The sequence below is a fragment of the Mycteria americana genome, chromosome 3 (assembly GCF_035582795.1).
Source record: "Mycteria americana isolate JAX WOST 10 ecotype Jacksonville Zoo and Gardens chromosome 3, USCA_MyAme_1.0, whole genome shotgun sequence".
Taxonomy (NCBI): domain Eukaryota; kingdom Metazoa; phylum Chordata; class Aves; order Ciconiiformes; family Ciconiidae; genus Mycteria; species Mycteria americana.
The window spans coordinates 72,959,574-72,970,727 of NC_134367.1; positions in this window are offsets into that span (position 1 = coordinate 72,959,574).

Genomic DNA, 11,154 nt, shown 5'->3' on the forward strand with positions numbered 1-11,154 from the left:
GTGGTCTTCAACCTATGGTCTACTTTAGGAGGCCTTGAAAGATAACTGAGAAAAGGAGGTTTACTTTGGTAGACTTAGATTCACTTTACAGGGGTCCACAGATTTGAAACAGATTGAAAATACTAATCTAGACGGATTTGTAAACTGTGCCGTGGAATTGCATTCTTGTTCAATTATTTGACGGGATTATAACCACATGACTGGCTAAACAAGAGAGGCAGTCCTCTGGGAAGTATACTGAGAGAGACACTGAAAGGGGGCAATATTCCTGAGCCCCACTGACTTCTGCTGCCTTCCAGCAAAGGACCAGAGACTCATCCATGCAGACTGAATAGTGAGCAGCAGCAATTGGAAAAAAGCTAAGAGAGAAGGTCCTAGGAGCCAGAAGACCTCACCTTGGTTCTGCAAGTGTTGGAAAGAGTAAAACCAAGCTCTAGGATCTGTAAAAATCTATAGATTTTACTAGTAGATAAAGTAATTCCTGTTAAACCTCATGAGGTTTATAGGAAAAGTTTGTAATGTGAAGATCCTCTACTGGTGAGCAGATAGCTTTGCTGCTGTGACTAATTCAGCCTATGATAGCTTTGCCAAGGCTATAAACAAAATTTCAGGCTGTTTTAGTGACACAAATACTGCTGGAAAAAGCTCTGACACCAGGCCAGCTGCCCATTTCACCTACAAGACACTGCTATAGGTTGCACAAGACTTAGGTTATCTAGGCAAAAAAAGCAAGAGTGCTTGTGCCTGGAGGCTAAATGTGCTTTGATACCTAACAACTATCTGGTTTGCCGTTCCTGGTGGAAGGTCCTTGCAGCTGTGGTTCCCAAAAGACGACCACGTCAGTGTTGCACACTGCTGCACAGAGCTCCCCTTAATAAGAGTGTATGTTGATAAGGTTAGGAGATATCCTGGTAGAGGAACAAGTCCAAAAGTGCAGGGACAGCCTGGGGCAAAATAGAGAGTCCCAGTGCTGATGTAATAAAGAAAAAAAGCTAAACAAGGCTAGGAAGCCTGTAAATTTGGTTTTTTACCTGCAGAGTGAAGGTCTGTTTTAACTACAACATATTGTTATGGCCAACAGATATTGCAATTGATTTTCTGAATCTTATGGACTGCTATAACATAAAACTGATTCACTGGAAAGCAATACCTATAGATGGAGACACTGTTATTTGCTGCTTTGTATAAAAACAAGTGAGTCACAGAGATCTTTCTTTGTCTACTATATAGCTGATGTGCATGGTAGACAAAGAAACACTTTTTCAGCATGTTTCTCAGAATGAGGTCCCTTTTGTCAGTAGTTAACGAGCAAAGGAACGTCTTTATTTAAATCCACATTAGAGGCAGAACATTTGTCTTTTCTACCTTAATCGCTTGAACTATGTAAAGTAGTCCTTTTTTCTACCTTTTTTCTTTTCATTAAAAAATCCCCACTTTTACGCCGTCTTTCTTTAGGCCCAGGACCGTGTGTTTTGACAGACTGAGTCTATGGGACTATTACATGCTTCCACAAAACAAATTAAGCCAAATGCTTGATAAAGTCAGTTGTTCCTGTCTGAGGAAAAAGATTTAACAACTGTAAAAAAAGAAGAGGATTGTCCCACAACACCAAATATCTTGAGCAACCTCTCTCGATCTACAACCTACCTTTTTGCCACTTTTCTCATTTTTTAAGTTCTTTGTGGGGATCTTGGACTGATCATGACTATTCTGTCACTGCATTCATTGATGCTCTGGGCCAAATATGTTTGCATAGAAGCAGAACAGAATTTCAGAAGTAACCATGAAAATGAAATAAACATCCCCAGAAAGAAAAAGACCTCAGATTTTATCTTACCTTACCCATCTTATTTCTTCTGCATGTTAGCAAACATATAGCACCACGTATTACAAAGATAAAATACTGAGTCTGGAAAGCTCTGTGCTGCAAGCAGGTTTAGCTGCAAGCAGGTTTTCCATGTAGAACACACTTAATGCATGAAGGAAGACACTTAAGTATTACAGCAGGAAGGTACTGACGGAAGAGGAATACGCTAAGAAAAGGGAGGAAAAACCCATCGTTTCTATCTGCCCCATATCCCTTTCTGGAAGGCTGGCCTGTCCACCTAGGAAGATAGTCCAAAGCAGAAAAAGTACCACGAAAAAATACTCTCGAAAGGGCACTCGGAGAGAGAGAGCAAGAGCGCATACACACGTCCTTCCTTTTGAGTAGACTTTCCTGAATATTGCCTCAGCTGTCTGCTGAGCCGTCATGGAAGGACTTTCCTTTTCATTAAAACAACTAATAAAAACCTTCCTCTTCGTATTTTGGAGGCAGCAACTCTCCTCAGCAGCAGCAGTTTCCAAACCTTTTATCACCCAAGCCCCTCCCTGCTCCATACAGACTTTGCACTGAGCTCTGCTTTTGTTTCATGGCACTGAATCATGTGGGCCACTGGGCGTCATGCAGCGCTGGAGATGCTCATGTGCTGCATCCTGCCCATTTGCCACCCAACACGACCCATTCCAGGACTCAGGTCCGTGCAGGTTATGTACCCGCCTTGGCTGTGATCTTACAGACAAGAGCTTAGGCACCGCTCTTCTACCTAAAGCCCATCAGTAACTGATGTGCAGTCACTCGTCAAGTCGATCTCTGCCTGAAGCCAGTTCTCAACAGCTCCAGGCTAAAGGGGGATATATACTCATTGTAGATGTGCTGCTTGTGTTTGCTATAGTAGGCTAGTGCTAAATTACAGGCATATATAGAGTGAGGTTAATCAGAGGAAAATCTGTATTCTTCCATTTGAAGAACACTTTGGTTTTCGATAATGCTGTTAAAACAAGTAGTAAAAGGAAATTAAAATTAGCCCTGGATATTTCTCTCAAGAAAAGAAGTTCCTTCCAAAATTCCAGTGAAAATTGGCTTTGACCTGGCAGATTTATGAGGCTTTGAAACTTACAGTTGGAACCTAAGCAATAGTTTGTTTTGTGTTTAGAATAATAATACTCCTTAACTGAGGCAAAGAGGGGCGGTGACACCACTATTTATGGCTTGTTGTCCCTCTCAGTTTCTGCACAGGGAATGCAGCTGGACTGGTTGTGGCTTTTACAATTACTGCACGCTTTTTGTATTAGCAACCCTCACGTATTGAAAAACCACGAAACTGCTCCTCCAGAACAGAGGATTAATTAAAATTAAGAGCTTTTTGAAAATGATGTTTTCAGTTGCTGTTGCTTGTCTTCTTGTTTAAGCCATTTGTGTGCGTTTGTTCCAAGTTTTCCCCCCAAACCCTGAATACTAGAAACTTTAAAGTCAAAGCTGAGATCTCGATACATTTTAGGGTTCTGCCATCTGAGGCCAGATGAGAAGCACTAAATATCACAGTGTTAGCAATCAGCTGCCAGTCACCAGCATAGAAACTTGACAGAGCTGTTTTGTCTTCTCAAACGGCTTTCTACATGAAGTGCTGGAAGCTTAGAAAGCTGAAAATATCACAAAAAGTTTGCACAACGTTTTTGACAGGTGGACATATAAATATAGTTCAAAATTTAGTGTTCTTGCCTTTCTTTTGTGATTGCTCTAAGTTTGTATAACTCTAACCTGAGGTTTTCTTAATGTGCTGAAAGTACTTCTTTCTGTACAAGCTCCTAAAAATTGGCTCAGTAATGTACTTTGCCTTTTCTAAGTGGAGATAGTGAGTAAAATGGGATTTTTTTCCTATTGAAAAGGCAAATAGCATTGTTTCTACTTTTGTACAAGAATTCAAGAGCTGCAGAATCAATAGGCTGTTTCGTATCCCATCATCAGCAGATACTGGGCTGAAAGCCAGTTTCTTCACGATGGCTTTGTTTAGCCTATGGTTTTGGTCGTACTGTAATTCTAGTTAATTGATTGCCAGTTTGTTTGAGTTAGCACAATTGAAAATGGTAATGTAGACATCCAAGAAATATTTGGAGCAGAACAGTTCATTAATCAAAGTTACAGCATGTCCAAAACTTTAAACCAGACCAGGTTAGGTTGGATACAACCCTTCCCACCCGACTTTCAGGAACTCCGCATCTCCCTGGGGTCTGCTGCACTGATGGAAGACAGCTCTCGTCAGGACCTAAGGTGTGGTATGTCAGTCTTTTGATTACAGATGAAAGCAAACAGAATCCCCGCAGACAAAGCAAATCTTCCACCCAGTCCCCAGCACCAAAGGGAGACAGGATGATGCACTCACTAAAAAAGCAAAAGCAGATGTGCTCAAGCACCTTACCCCCATTACTGCAGACAGCTGAAGCAGCAAAGGTTACTGCAACGAAACCTTTCCTTTCACCTCTACTTTACACTCGAGTGTGAAAGAAGCTGTTGTTTTCTGCCATTTTACATGTAATGACCACAGCATAGTTGTGAATGGTTCCTCATGCAGGACAGAGCTGTGCAAAGCAGAACCATTCTTCTACCAACAAAAATATCTAAATGTGAACAGACACGTACAATTACATTTATGCACCCGAATGAAGAAGGATGGTGGTCATTCTCATATGAATGTAACAAGCCAAAATGCTAGATTTTTTAGCACTAGCCTATAAAACACAGTGGATAAGAAAAAGCATAACTGATCTGGACACTCATTGTGGTATTTTGGACTGATGTAATAAAATAAGTGAAAAAACGGTACCATTCTTTAGGAGACTCCTTTAAGAGGACTTGCAATTCAGGATCCCATGGTGTAGTTGCAGTCCCACTGGTGGACACTGTAACATAGATGGGATTTGGATGTTTACTCTTCCATTGTCTGACTTTACCCCCACATAGCATGGTTCACTATGTGACACAATGGTTTGGGTCTTCACTGCTGTTCAGCTTTCACCACCCATAGAAGAGATGTAATGACAGAAAATTGTGACGTTGAATTTCATAGTGTAATGAGTTTGTAATAGCCAGGCTGGAATTTAAGCACTGGTCTCTTGACCCCTAGCTACGCATTTTAACTCCAGAACTACCCTGTTCCCCACTGATAAGCTTGCATACTATCTAATATTGCTGTTATAAGGCATGAACTTCACGATAAAGGTTGCATCAGAGTTCAGAAACCAGATAATATTATACACACCTCTTCTGGAGAGTGGATGTCAGGCTTGACTCTCTCTTATCTCTCTGGAATGGCTGACAGCAACTCACTGCAAATGATTTGGGAGAACTTATATTTCTTATCTTTCCTCTTATATGCATCAATAAAAAACTTTAGTGTTCTTACGATGGACTGAACTCAAATGGAGCTGGTCCCTGCTGCCTAAGCTCTGCCCACCATACAAGCCATAAGCAGTTTTCAAAGTGCAGAATGATCAACGACAGCTCAGTGTGGGGATGCTGAGAGACTCAGACTCATGACTGGTGCATGTGAAAAAAATGGTGAACACGGGGTGGTCAGGTCTGAGAAAACAAGTCCCATCACTGAAATCAGTGAAAGCTGCCACCAATTGTTTTTGCACACAGAGGCTATTTCTAAACATGAGAAAACTTACTGCTACTAACTGTACTTCTCTGTTTCCTCTTGTCACAACCACCATCTTCCTGCCATGGTTTGAAAGGAAATCTGGAAGTAGGAAACAAGTCAAGAGGGAGCCCCACTTTTATGTAAGGAGAATTCTGTGTTCCATGGAAGTGTCATTCTTAAAATAAGGAGAGTGTTTCTATTTTTAATAACTTTTATTAATAAATTGAATTTCACCAGTCAACCATTATATTGATCAATTTATTATACTTTATATATTTGACCTCCTTGTCCTAGGAGATCAACACCCCAAAACCAGATGACAGATGTGACCCCCGAGAGTTTATCTGACATGTGAGGACAGAGAGAGCAGATGGCTAGAGGTGAGATTAAAGAAGCGATGATGTCCTTTGGATGAACACCCAAAGGTTTTAGACTACTTGTCCATTCTGTCTTCTTCATTTCTGTCACACAGGTTTCTCTCCTCACAGTACAGCAAAGAATATACCAAAAATAAAGAGTCAAAACCAATGCTGTAATAGCAGCAGATTGGCTAAACGAAGTTAACACTCTTATAACTCCTTCACCTAGAAGCCTCCGCTCCAAACCACTTGATACTCTCTTTTTTTTTCTTTTTGTTTTTTTCTTAATAGTCTAACATTAGAAGGGGTGCCTTGGTTGGTACAGCTTCCTTGATAAATCAGACACTCCAAAAGAAGGAAAATTTTAAGGAACAACAGCTTCATATCAGACACTATCCTTGCTAATCAAGTTAAAGAGATCACTCCCTACTTTTACAGTATAATGACAAAACTGCATGACATGTACACTGCCCTAGAGAAAAGACCAGGCAGAAGACCAAGACAGCAGTAGTGTTTTCCTGCAGTGGGAGGTAAGGGAGATGCTAAGTTTGACTCTCAGATTCACAGTTCACGTGCCTTCAACAAGGGCTCAGTCCCATTTTCAGTCACTGAGGGGCCTTCAACTTTTTTGTTCCTGGCATATGCCAGGAATTCCCCCTGTATTTATGGAAGCCACAATGAGCTTGTACTGAATACTCTAAGAAGAGCTTGTACTGTAAATGGGACATAGAAAAAAATCACCTTGCGTGGGAGCCAGCACAGCATATCACTTGAAACAATGGTCAGTGGCCCAGCCAAGTGTATGCAGCATGGATGGGAAATCCCAGCCCTGAGACAGCAGCCTTCCTGACCATGCCTCACACACAAGAGTGAATCTTCTGTTCCACTGTGCTTGGCAGTGCTTTGTCCTTCGTCTTTAAATCACTTCAAGAAAAACAGATTAATAAGAACCATATGTTAAGCCTGTCTGAGAAAGACCCTCTCCTTATTAGAAGATGCTACAGGGAGGGACCCACATGCTATATACTATGGAAATCATTATTATCCCTTTGAAGCTTCAGTTAATAACAGTGTTTCTGTTGCATAGTGGAAGAAGAGTTGTCAATGTTGAAAAAACACAACTCAACAGCAAAGTTAAGTACAGTAGTTTTTTTCAGAAACATTTACAGAAATGGTTTTAATTTCTTCGCTATGAGGGTGGTAAGGCACTGGAACAGGTTGCTCAGAGATGTTGTGGATGCCCCATCCCTGGAAGCATTCAAGGCCAGGCTGGATGGGGCTTTGAGCAACCTGGTCTAGTGGAAGGTGTTCCTGTCCATGGCAGGGGGGCTGGAACTAGATGATCTTTAAGGTCCCTTCCAACCCAAACCATGCTATAATTCTAATTTAGGTAAATCCATGCAATTTTGTGTATAAGCAAGGGTTGAAAATAAGAAGTACAAAATTATTCTAAGAGAACACATGCATAGTCTTCATAATATGTAAGTCATTCTTATTAAATAGATAGTAGTTAAAAAAACATATATCAAGATGGGTGGAGTTTTCCTAGTGGAGGCTCTAAAATTGTTTCCTCCTAACAAAACTTCAGAATCCTTTTGTCAGCACATATGATTTCCTGTGCTCTTTGCTGTATTCCAAAAGCCAAAGTACGCATCCTATTGTAACAAAACGCCTGGTTTACCAAGAAAAACAAACAAGCAAACAGATCTGCATGGTGTCAGTACTGCAGGCAGCTTTTTGTATTTGTTGGAAGATCTCATTGGGTTATGGAACAGTAATTATTTGTAGGCATGCTCAAACATTTTCAACAGAGATTGTAATGAAAAACATCTAAGACCTTTCCTCTTGTAGCTGCAAGGTTGAAATCCCCAGTAGTAAACTTAAAACTGACCATTAGTTCAACTTTGTCACATGGTATGCAGCTATGCAAAACAAAGTCTGTTGATAAAGTGACGATCAGCATCCTAGAATACCAAAATAGACTGCTCCCTCCCTACAGAAGACACTCATCGCTCCATCAGTGAAATATGTTTACTACTCTGTGTCAGTATTAATAGGGATATATTGGGGACAGAATATTTGAAGTAAAGCCTCTAGTAAAAGCAGTAAGTGGACAGACTGCCAGAATTCAGACAGAAATTGGTCCAGCCTAGAGTTTTAGAAGCTTCTAGGCTCCAGTTCCACAAGACATAATAGGAGACAATTTAATAGTTTATTAAGCTGTGGTTCCACGGGCAACCAACCAAACCTAGTCCCCTACAGTGGTCAACAAAGAGGAAGTCTCACCCTGCCGTGGCCTCTCTTCTCCCCTGCCCTGCTCCCACGCTACACACTTGACATCTGGACTCTTCTGAATGCTGCCCTAACCTAGTAGAAAACTGCCCAGCTCTTCTGCTGAGTAATTTCCTGCTGGGTTAGTGGATTAGCCTCCCCTCAGAATGGAAATAAATGAATAGGAAGAGACAGGGTGGCATGTCCATTGGCAAGGGCAAGACTGCTCCATCTTGGCAGCTGTGAGCCATTAGGTTGCACAGCTGCCCAAGGAACCACCACTCAGTAAGTGACATCATGACAAGAGTCAAAGAGTAAGAGCTCTGGAGTCACTCACCTCAGATGCTAAAAAGGACACTTGCTGCTGACTTCAGCTAAGAGTTTGATCTTACTAATTCCATGAAATTACAAAGTGGGTAAAGATGTCCTGCAGGCAAGTTTAGGAAATCCCTGTGTTATTTGGTTTGCAGCAGGGAATCTGACTAGCAGACATCCAAGAAAGGAGGAGGACTGCATTGTGCTAGACTACAAATTGTCTTCTGCAAATAAATTACAGCTGAGCAAACCAGATAAAATCAGGAGAAGTAAAAAATGACCATGTCTATACTACATGTTGACAGCAATATCAGAACTCAAATCCAGGTCCCTTGAAGCCCTCCTGGCTTCACTAGATCTCTCTCATTTTCCCAGCACCTTGGACCTAGTAAGAGCTCCACTAGCTTATACTGTAGTGTCTGTAACTCTTACCAGTCAAAAGTCAAATCCATCAAGGCTGTGGAAGAAACCATTCAAGTGAACTGAAAATGCACACTAGACATTGGGCTTAAGAAAAGGATTTGGTTCAATGACGACTTTGATTCCAATGATATAGTGTTATCCCATAAGTGTCAGTTGCTAGAAAGACCTGTGGGGTTTGCTATTTTGCTTGCTTATGTTTTGTTACAGATTTGTGTAGGACTGAATGGACAATCGTCTGCTACTGAGTTAAAACTGTGGAGAATATTCATGCTTCAACAGTGAGGCTACTCTAGAAGGCAATTAATCTCTGAACTCTGTCTAAATAGCACACACACAGTAGTTAGCATCAACTTAGGTACCTTACTTATATGTTTATTGACCTGTGTATCTACTCTGCTAGAGCAGACTGTATTCTGCTGAAGACTTTTGAACTCCTATTTGTGTTTTTGGTTTGCAGACCACACAGATTTCCCAGAATAAGGAGAATATCCAACACATTTTAATTTATGAAACATGTGCAGCCCATATGAGAAGAAGTGTATCCCAGAGGAATGGAAAATTATAGTATGCACAATGTGTGGATAAGGAGCAACTGGTGTTGAGGGTAATTAAATTTAGGCACTGATTAATTTCAACCCACAGTGTGCACTAATTAATCCACACAGTGCTCCCGTGAAAGAAATGCAGAAAGGTCCGAGATTGAGGGTTTGTCGATGGATGAAAATTGACATATAACAGGATAGGGAGACAATTTTAAATGAATAGCTGCTTCAGATTGCCTCTATGAGTGGACATTCCTATTCTGGAGCAAGTGTGACTTTTTCTAGCTTGCTTAGTCCAAACGCAAAGCAGCTTGAACTCATTTAGAAAGAGAGAAGAAAAAAACTCACTTCTATTCCAGATAAAACCATCCAAACTCCTAAACCAGTTACTCATTAAATCTATAGACAAGCCTCAAAACCTATTATTTTATGTCCTGGAGTCCTTCAGTTCTTGCATATTTTTCACATCTGACAAGTGTGTTGGTATAATTCTGATGACACTCCCTCCAAAAGGATACAGTAGAACTAGGAGTATGTCAAAGAGGGACAAGGATGACTGCAAGTATGGCTCAGCATCTGCCCATGGAAAGGCTAAGGCAGGCTAGCTTTCTTCAGCTCTGGATGACGTGTGTGTGTGGGGAGAGGAGGTTTATAAAAATCATAACTAGGACAGGGAACATGAATAAGGAACAATTGTTCATTATTTATCACCATATAAACAAATTAATTTATCCAGTGGCAGGTTTAAAAACAGATACAAACAAAGGGAATACATTTCCACACAACAAGGAATTGAGCTGTATGAGTCACTGCTAAATTAAGTTTCAATGCGAAAAGTTTTAACAGGTTCAAAATGGGATTAGGCGAGTCAATGGCAGAAAGGCCTATCAAGGATAACTAAACAATGGCCCTAATGTAATATCAAGGGGAGGAAATGCCTGCAGCACTGATTGCTAGAAGAAAGGAAAGAGGAATGGATCATTGCTCTGTTTCTTAAGCTCTTTCCCTAAGCTATTGGTACTGGCCATTGTCAGAGACAGGTCAATGGGATGATCAGCCAGTGGGGGACTTCTTAAGCTGATGTTTTTGTGAGTTTCCAGTGATTGCATTTTCGCTTAAATGGATTTCAACATTACATTCAAAATAAGTAATGGTAACATATTACACAGAGAGTGCAGAGCACCAGAACTGGTTTTGTATCTTGTTTTGGATCCAACCCTTTTGGGTTTCTTCTTTTTAGTAGCAAGTATGACAACCTGGGTCATGGGATTTCTACGTATTTTCTAAGGAGCTCTGCAGCTGTATGGGAGGGATGGTGAGTGCTATCACTATGAAATAAGAAGGTAACTATAAATAAGTCAATTCCTTCCATGCCCTATATTTATTGGACTCAAAAAAATCTCTTGCTATAATAACCCAGATGAGTGAATGATTCCTTTATGAGGGTCTTGACATTTTGGTCACATCTGACTAATTGAATGTTATGGTCATTGTTCCAGAGGCTGTATATTGAGAATGGATTTGCCTTGTAACCTTCTGGCTCTAAAACTTGATTGAAATACACAACGAAGTCTTTGTGGTCTTTCTGGGCTCTGCCAATTCTACAGTTACCAAAAACAAAATGACAAGAAACTTCTCTTGCTTCTCTATTTATTTCCATATTTCACTGTGCTTTTTTCACTTGATAATGCGTTTTACAGATTAAAACTCTCTCTGATCTATTTTTGGTTTCAGTGCTATTAATGGAGGTATTAAAAAGAGATTTTCAGTTAAGGATGGACA